The 10,375-nt window shown below is 38.4% G+C and overlaps 1 long non-coding RNA gene across 1 annotated transcript; it reads right to left on the minus strand.

Annotated features, from left to right (window-relative positions):
- Positions 1–5,840: 5,840 nt before the first annotated feature.
- LOC131233127 (uncharacterized) lies at positions 5,841–7,228 on the minus strand. The gene is made up of 3 exons (XR_009165097.1): positions 7,010–7,228; positions 6,361–6,967; positions 5,841–6,233 (listed from the first exon to the last, which is right to left on the minus strand). It is a non-coding gene; the product is annotated as an uncharacterized LOC131233127 (long non-coding RNA).
- Between the last annotated feature and the right edge of the window lie 3,147 nt (positions 7,229–10,375).

The following is a 10,375-nucleotide window of genomic DNA, read 5'->3' on the forward strand; positions in this document are numbered from 1 at the left end:
ATCCACACTGTCCATTCGTTTTTGCATATCATTTTAATGGTTGAACCCAAAATTGATGTATATCCAAAGCTGAAGCGGACCATACCACAGGAAAAAGTAGAAGTATCAAAAGAACTATTTCGAATCGGGTAGGATCGGATCTGTTTTCAGGTCGGATCGGGTCAGATCAAGGCCAATCCGAATTCGACCCAAAAAGATTTCGGATTTGGATGGGGCTACCCGATCCGCACCGATCCAGACCGTTGGTTCGGTTCTGATCGGGTCAGATTGGGTCGGATCCACCGGATCAGGTCTATTTTACCCAGCTCTAGCCATATACCCCCAACGTTAGGCAATTAAATGGCAAGTTGTGAACAATCAAGAGATGTGCATGTTCTAGGTTATATGCATTTTCACCCGAGTTCATGCTAAGTTTGATTTACATGGTAACACCCGAGTACTGAAAAGTATGGGGTGTTACAATAACAGATCACGCAGACTACTTAGCTTGTCACAAATGCCCTATATTAACAAAGTATTCAAAATGTATGGCATGTAAAATTGTGCTCTTGAACAATCACATATTGTAAAAGTTGATAAATTCGACCAATTCCAACGTCCTAGAATGATTTGAAAAATAATCGCATGAAGGATTTTTCGTGTATGTCAGTAGTAGAAACCATCATGTATGCTCAAGTCTATACGAAACCATATATTGCTTTTCCAGTTGAAAAATGTTAGGCAAATATCTCTCTAGTCCGGGAATACAGTATTGGATAGCTACAAAGAAGGTGTTATGCTACCTACAAATGATAAATGACTTCAAACTCACATACAGAAGGTCTGACTATTTGGAATTGGTTAGATACTCAGACGTAGATTATGTTGGTAGTGTCAATACTAGAAGTCCACCTTAAGCTATGTCTTCATGATGGTTAGTGGGGTTGTGTCTTAAAAAAAAGCGTGAAATAGTTGACAACAGGGTCACCTAGCATGGAGCTAGAGCTGGGCATTGGACCGAGTCGGATCGGATTTGGTCCAACTCGACCAGGTTCGAAAATTGTAGGTCCTGACCCGAACCCGATCCGATTAGAGACCGGATCCGTGTCATTTAACTCGAACAGACCCGAACTCCTACCAACTTGAATCGATCCGAGTCCAACTCGGTCAGAAAAATCAAGTCGTATCGGATTAAGTAAGGTTTGGATAAAAACTAATGAACGGTGTGGATAAACCAAAAGAGATCCAAGATGAGCCCGCATAATTTACTTGGTATGAAAAAACTGGACAGTTAGCTTCCTGGAGAAGCTTGGTAGATAGCTTCTTGAAGAAGCTTTACACCACATCAATAGCTTCTTGAAGAAGCTTTGTATGGTTAGTGGTCGGTGTTCTGTGGGAGCCACCATGATGTATGTGTGTCATCCATGCCATCCATCTATTTTTATATATCATTTTATGATATGAGAAAAAGAATTAAATATATCTCAATCTTAAGACTACATTATAGGAAACAGTGTCGAATTAATTTTGACCATTAAAAACGTTTCGGGGGCAATAAAAGTTTTGGATCAAGCTGATATTTATTGTTTCCCTTCACATGGGTCTTTATGACCAAATCAACTAATTGGATTTCAAATAAACAGTACAATGGGCCTTTTGAGGATTTTAATGTTGAATATCCATTCATTATTGTTTTTCTGTGGTGTGGCCCACCTAAGATTTATATCCCTATAAATTTTTTTATCAAGCCCTATAATGATCTGTAAAAATGGATGAACGGAATGGATGAAACACATACATCATGGTGGGGCCCACAGAGCACCGACCATCAGCCAGGTGTCATTATTGTTGTCTTGCTGTCTGTAGCTGCAGCCTAGCACCAGCTATAGGGTACATGTCGTGCGAAGACGAGCACCGACGCTCCTCGAGCTCCGAGTTGTACGAACGGTTCAAAGGAGATCCGCATTACATGGCCACAGAGTGACGTATTTACTATATCTACACCGTTCATCTATTTTTAGATATCATTTTAGAGCATTGTTCAAAAAATGAATCATATCCAAAGATCATCTGGACCACACTATAAATAGTAGCGGAGATAATGATTTTCACCGTTAAAAAATTTGCAAGGCCCACCGTAACGTTTATTTTACATCCAATCTGTCCATAAGGTTACAAGTACCTGGAAAAAACATATTTCATAAAGTTAGAGGAAAAACAAATTTCATATTGATCCAAAACTTCTGTTACCCTAAAAAGGGTTTCAATGGTAGACGTTCAATCTCCCTCTTAGTTTTTGCAGTGTGGTCCAGTTGATGGTTAGATCTATCTTATTTTTTGTCTCAAGCTTTAAAATGAGCTCGCCAACTGGATGGACGGTTTGGATATAACACATACCTTGTGATCATACCCACAAAATATGCTAACGGTACCTGAGTCCATCCGCTTCGTACCCAATCAAAGCAGGGTCTTTCTTTCCCTCCTTCTCTGTAAATCTCTCTCCAGCAGGTAAATCCAAGCTCCAAAACCTTCTTCTCACCTTCTTCTTCAATAGTAATAGAGTAGCAGATATGGAGAGAGAATCACAAATATAGAAAGAAGGAGAGAGATAGAGCGATAGGGACGGGCCAAAGTGTTAATTGGGCGGGATTTTTTGGCGCTCGAACGTAAAGGTAAAAGTAAAAAGAAATATATATATATATACACACACACACAAAAAAATATATGCGGTCCGGATCGGGTCAGTCCCAATCAGATCCAATCGGATCGGGTTCCGGATCGGGTCGGGTCGGAACAGGGCCTATCCGGATTCGACCCGAAAATAATTCGGATTTGGATTACGCTACCCGATCCTGACCGATCCTGACCATCGGTTCTGTTCGAATCGGGTCGGATCGGGTCTGATCGGGCCGAATCCACCGGTTCGGGTATGAAATGCCCAACTCTACATGGAGCTGAGTTTATTGCTTATCATGAAACATCTAATTAGGCACTATATGATTATAACATTTATTCTCAGGTTTGCAGGTATTAGAGCATATCTCGAAATCATTGAGAATCTTTTGCGATAATTCAGTTACGGTTTCCTTCTCAAGCAACGACAAGCATTCATTAAGGTCGAAGCATATCGACATCAAGTATCTTATTATGAAAGAAAGAGTTCAGAATCATCTAGTGTATGTGGAGTTCATCAACACTAGCAGATGATTGCAGATCTCTCACTAAAAGGCTCTCCATCACACTATTTAAGGAGCATGTGACATCTATGAGAGTTATCAATGCCACAGTTGTATTCAATTAGTGAGAGCTGAGTGTGATCCATTTTGCATAGACATGTATAGAGATTTCATTTGTAAAGTCTTGATGATTCTGAAATAAAATTAATTTCTGGTTTTCCTTAAGTATGTGCAATTTGTCTTGAGTAAGCGAAAATAAAGTCTTGTCTCATTGGAGACATTTGAAACATCCATAACCTTTTAAGGATGGGCATATATGATTATATTACGTGTGTAATTTTCATACACACTTTCTTGTTCCCGATATATATTGATAAGACTGGTGGTATTCGTGACCGTACTTAGTCTCACTTCATTAAATTAAAATGTTGTGATGGCTAAAGCATTCCAATACTAGTAGTCTTGATAGACCAAATTGTAGAAGTATTACCTGTATTACTTAACAATTACATTAGTTGACCATTCAGATTTTTAAAAATAAAAAATAAAATGTGTTTACAAATTTATCCTTGACATTGATCAATGTGGCCAAAGTGGAAGAATGTAAGAATTCTATAAGGTAGGCCTATTTGATCAACGGTTTGGACTTACTTAAGAGTTGGATATCATGATCGGGCATACCGGTGGACCCCACTCAAGTTATGATTAATCTAAAATCGTGTGAGGGTGGTGCGCTATAGCTATGTTACACGCACAATGCTTTGGTTGGAATAGGAATGCTAAAATCATATAAAGCCTTAAGGGAGAGGAGTTTCAATGGGCTAAAAACTCATTCCCTCAACAACTATATAAACATGTCTAGGTCTCCGAACCTATACATGTTTTGAAGCCTATTCATCCCATCCCGTTGCTTGCATAAGGGTGTAAGGTTTTGAAGATCCCAGTGATTCATTTAGCAATATCTTTTCAAATCAGGTATGTCATTTATTCAGTTTATTTAATCTCTATACTTGATGCATAACATAATTCTTTTTAATTCTACGTTATAATTTACAAACCATCCATGCAATGGCCACAAAACCATATAAAGTAGTCCTCCAATTTTTCTAAGTGGGGTTGAGGCACTGAAATCACATTGAGTATGACTAACACTTTTATCATAACTAGTAAACTCTATTGGGCCCACTGTGAATGTATGTGGTTCATCCACATTGTCCATCCATTTTTTCAACTCATTTTAGGAGTTAAACCCAATATTGAAGTATATCCAAAACTCAAGTGGACCACACCACAAGAAACAGTGGGAATAATGATTTCCACCGCTAAAACCTTCCTAAGGCCCACAATGATTTTATTTATCATCCAACATGTTCATAAGATCATGTAGACATGGATGAAGGGAAAAACAAATATCAGCTTCATCCGAAACTTCTGTGGCCCTTAAGAAAGTTTCAATGGTAGACATTCAATTTACAATTTTTCCTGCGGTGTGGGTCACTTGAGCTTCGAACATGCTTCATTTTTTTGCCTCAAGCCCTAAAGTTATTTGTCGAAATGGATGGATGGAGTCGATAAAGTATATAAATTAGGGTGGGCTACATTGAGTTTACTCTGTACGCTTAGAGTATAACTATGTAGGCAATCCGCTTCCTTGTGATCCAATGTAGAGTCACGATGGTTACCGTACTCAAAAAACTTTTCTTTCTTTCGGTTTTTTTTTTTAAAAAGATATCAAGTAATTCCTACTTCGGCTTGCTTTTGTTTCCTGGGTGGGCCTGTTCCTATGCAAGTCCTACCAGAATGGAAGTTAATTGCGTACTCACCCTAGTCCATTTGTATAGATTATTTTAGGGCATCATGTCATAATTCAATCACATCCCAAGCCCAAGTGGACCACACTACAGAAGATGGTGGAATAGTGATGTCCAGCGTTGAAACTTTCCTAGGGCTCACAGTGATATTTATTTGTCATCCAAATCAGCCAGTAAAACAAATGAATGGCTTGGATAAAATACAAAAGTCACAATGAGCCTTGACAGGGATTGTTCAATACGCTTAGGGCATGTTTGGATTCACGTATAGTATTATATTGCGATGTAATACTATACAACGTGTATACTCTGGACATTGTATATTGTATTCATGAGTATTATCATAGATCAGTACAATGTTTGGTATGGAGTGACCTTAAATATCTATTCAGCAGATATACCCAATTCAGTGTTTGTTCAAGGAATGGACTCCCTAGTGCGAAAAGTCCGTAACACAGACCACATGTGTTAGTTGCAATGGACCATGGATTGGCTACTAAAACGTGACACCACCCAATGGATGGTGTCAAATGCTCTAGGGGGCACCAACACGATGTATGTCTTTCATCCAAACCGTCCAGGATGCAGTGCGCAATAAATCCACACCGTAGAAAACATGCTGGGGTCAACGAAACATCTGGATTAAGATGAATCTCCTATGAATCATTCATCTGGGTTGTCTCGTACGCACGAAGATCAGTGGTTGTAGCACATATGTCAGGGTGTGGGCCAAAGACAACCGACTAATTTCCTTGTGGACCACAACACATAGATAACCCAAAAACAAACAATAATAACTTGATAATAGATAACAGAAATGTAATACATGTACTTCCTTAAACTAAAAGAAAACATTAAAAAAAAAGTAGAAAAAAAAATGTTATGAACAAGTTAAACCCAAAAAGGCTTTTTTCTGAGTCCGAACGATTATGTGTTCTATGCCCCAGTCATCCAGCGAAGCAATTGTAAAACATTGTTATCATCAAAGCGATGAAACAAACCAAGATATCACTGCGTATATGAGCATCACTCCAATAATCATCTTGAAAATGGCATGCATAATCCCTCCTTCTGTATCAACCCCATTTTCTTCCGAGTTGAGCTCATAAAGAAGGTGCATCCCAACTTCATCTTCAAGTCTTGAAGGCAAACGATGAAACGAAGCAGACTCACTTTCGACTCTTCTGGTGAGGCCTTCGGTCCTGATTGCTGACGCCCAGATTGGAGTAACTGGATTGGTTGAAGATCCAACATGATGTTGAGTGGCCTACAATCATTAAAGTCGAATGTCCATCTGTTCTTTTTTTATATCATATGCTGTACAAAGCTGGTCATAGCTAGAAAAAATGTTCAATAATGAAACAGACCAATGCAGAAGAAAGAAAAATCCAAACCTTGAATTTCATCCACTCTGTCATAGCCGATGCCTACGATTTAAATGATTGGTGTCTTGACCCACTGTATCCCTCTACTTGTGCCCGAGCAAGCTCCCAAATTCTCATAAATTCCAGGCACTCTGTCGACAAATACCATATAGTATTTGCCCATTTGTACCTATAAAAAATCCAATTACCGTCAGTTTGGATGTGCAATTACTGATGAAGCTGTGTTTTTCTTGAAAGTATAGATCTAAAAACATCTCTTGAAAATTATGCAATGAATATCATAAATAGAAAGCCAAATTGAAATTCTATGTACAAAATAAACATACTCTTTCTCACATGATAGTCACCCTTCAAACCCAGACTGACATAATAATACCCATCCGATAGATGGATTCAAATCCTGGTTGTTGTGAAAAGAATATTATAAACCCTGCTCACTTGAATGAAGACTTATACAAGTTCCAATTCGATGATATGAAATCAGTCTTAAAAACCAACACTGATTAGATGCAGAAAAACAACAGATGAATTTAAGATTATATCAACCATAGCATTTGACTAATATATAAGAATGAAACATTGTAAGAACTAACATCTCCAAAATAGCAAGTAGAACCTCTGTAATAGATCCACCATCTCCAAAACAGCACCTGTAAACCTTTGTAATAGAGCTAGACAGACTTAAATGCAGGTCAGTGCTATAACCAAGCTGCATGCATTGCCTGGTATATCATATGAAGTCAACTGAACTGTAGTTACATCTATGCAAATGACAAGTCACAAATTGATATATATATATAAAACATCAAAATTACTAATGGTGCAACCATCAGCATCACCACAATACAAAATTAACAACAAACCAGAGTAATCTGTGCTCCAATGAGCACCATCCAATCCACCTTCACCACCCATCTAAACACATTCTAACATAACGGTTTTACAAAAAAAACAAAAAGTTCAGTTTCATCAACTTCCTCACTAATGTTTATCAAACACAATTTCTGTTATCAGACTGGGCCACTACGTTTGAGGAGTTTTTGTACCCACTCCTTTCTCCTCTCATGGCCCATCTTCAAAAAATATCTAGCGCTAACAAGATCCCCCTGCATCAACCAGGCAACCCGTATTTGGTCCTCGGGACTGAGACCATCAACTTCTTGAAGTATGCCCAACAGTCTCTACAGTCTAGTTATTGTTTTGCCTTGAGACATTGTGACAGTAAGGGACTTGACAGCTTTAGCCACTTCTCCCATTCTATCACCGATGACATCACTCGGCTTACTCCTTTTTTGTCGGGTATAGCCTGTTGCGGTTGAGTTAGTACTTTTTGAGCCCCTAGAGGTCTCTACAGGTACTGTTCTAACATTATGCATCCGCTGTGATCCATCGATGGCACAAAAGGCTGAACCATTATCGTGGTCATCCCCAGAATCAGAGGAAAGGCGAACTACCTCAGTCCCAATATCACCGGATTCAGAATCAGTATTGAATTCATTTCTAGATCGACGACAATCAGACAATGTTGACGAATAAGCGGTGCTCGCAAATGAGCCATGGACACAGTCACTGCCGAACATGAAAGCCAGATCGGTGAATCTTTCGATATGTTTCCCACGGACTTTTTTGGCGAATGGATGTGACTGCAAAACAACGTTAATATAATCTCGTTAGCAACTTTTCATCAATTTTCATTGATTACATATATCAGCCAAAAAGTTATAGCTATTACTTACTGTAATATACCTATCCCATACTTCGTCAGTTGCTATCACTATTTTCATCTGATTGTCCCAGCCAAACCTGGAAGTGTTGAGCATGTCTTGGACAACCCAATAAACTCTCTTTAATGAACACAAGCCATTTGAGATGTGTTTGTTCTCTAGATGAACACCACATCTAGTAGAGATTTCATTTATTGTGGCCTTGTAGGCCTCAGGTTTGAAACCCATATCATTCTTTCTTCCGAGATTCACCTATTCCACTTGTGCATCCACTAGTGCATTGTCCATATCATCCGACCATTGAACCCAACCAGATATCCTACTACCTGTATTTTTTCTAATTTTGCTCGGTGTGGCGTTTCTCTTACTTGGGCTACCAAATTGTTTACTCGGTGTTGTAGATGATTTTTTAGGGGAGTATGTATCCCGTGCAGGGGAACTCGATTGAAACGAAGATTTTTTTCCATTGTACGAACTCCGTAGGAAATTCATATTACATACGCATTAATAACAGTTAGTTAATGGGAATAGGAAAACATGATATTAAGAAACATTGCAAATATCCGTCCTGACATAATGGAGAGATGATAATAGGATATTAAAAGTACAAGTTACTAAACAGTCTAAGTACATATACCATAACATCCATGCATAACCCATCACTACCTTAACCATAAATTCAACAACTATCCCAAACCAAAACAGATGATTAACCAAAAAATTCTGCTGTTACACAAAACAACAATATACATGTCCAGAAACTTAAATTTGTCAATGTTGCTGCCGGGTCCGAGGGAGACTGTCATTTCACATCCTATCTGTAATGTCATCTCTCTTTTTCACTCAGTCTACCCTTGCTTTATCAGTCACGTGAGATAAAGCGCAATCTTCTTCGGCTGCAGTCACGTCAATAGGAGATGGTGACATTTCCTCATCACTATCTGTAATATCCTCAACTGTCGCTGAAAATCTATCATCACCACACACACGAATGAAGTTGTGTATAACACAGCAAGCTATAACAATCTTTACTTGAGTTATAAACTTGTACTGTGGTGCGACACGTAGTATAGGAAAATGGCCTTTCAAGAGACCAAAATAACGCTCTATGACATTTCGGAGCTGTGCATGACGATAATTAAAGAGTTCTTTCTTATTAGCAGGCTTTCGTCCTTTACGATACTCATTCAAATGATATTTGACACCTCGATAAGGTGCTATAAACCCAGGAGAATGCGCATATCCCACATCAACCACATAGTATTTCCCTACACAACCAAGTTATGTATATTAAGGATATGACATTTGCCATTGTCTTACTCTTTAAGGAAATAACAACAATCTGTATTTACGATGAGGAACAAGGAAACAATCTGGTCAACGGGTTAACGCATTCTGCAAAACACGAGTATTAGAGGCCGAACCATCCCAACCCGTAAGCACATATACAAATTTCATATCAAACGTACAAGTTGTCATTACATTCTGAGACAAAAAATATTTCCGATTTCGAAAGGTGGCGCTGTCTTCCTTGGCCAAATATGCAGGGATATGAGTCCCATCAAGTACCCTAATACAATCCTATAAGAAATTTATTACGAATTTTACGTTATTAATTACTGTTTAGTACACAGTCCATTTAATTTATTTATGAAATAAGAATTGTTTTACCTGAAAGTATGGGGACTACATAGGATTATCGGATATCTCTTTCGAAGTATGTAAACCTGAGAACTTTACATATTCGGGATACAGTCCAATTACAGCATCAACAACTTTATGAAAATAACAACTGACTGTTTCACCAGACCTTGAAAAACGATGACCAATGACACGATTTCGCACATTATGACCGATAGTGTGAAGAAACAATACCACATGTTCCTCTAAGCTACACCTCTTTGAATCTGAAAGTAAATTTCTATCTCTAATTAGAGAGCACAATTTGAAGAACTTATCCCGACTCATTCTTAGCTGTGCTAGGCACTCAGCATCACTTTTCTTTATGATTCCATCTATGAATCTATTCCTCTCTATATTACCACCTCTAGGCATAGCCTTTATACAATAACATCGATAATATTCGACAGCTCCCATGACACACGCAGACGCTGCAATCGCCGTTAATACAGCTACTACTTCGTTTTCATTCTATTCACTACTGGAGGACTGATCACAGCTAGATTCGCCACTATCAGACCCCGTAAGACAGAAGGGTCTGTCACCTGTTATTCTTTTCAAGATTTTCTATTTATTAGTGCAAATGACAGTATAACATAATTAATACATATTAGAATTCA

This window comes from Magnolia sinica, chromosome 18, assembly GCF_029962835.1.
Source record: "Magnolia sinica isolate HGM2019 chromosome 18, MsV1, whole genome shotgun sequence".
In the NCBI taxonomy this organism is placed as follows: Eukaryota; Viridiplantae; Streptophyta; class Magnoliopsida; order Magnoliales; family Magnoliaceae; genus Magnolia; species Magnolia sinica.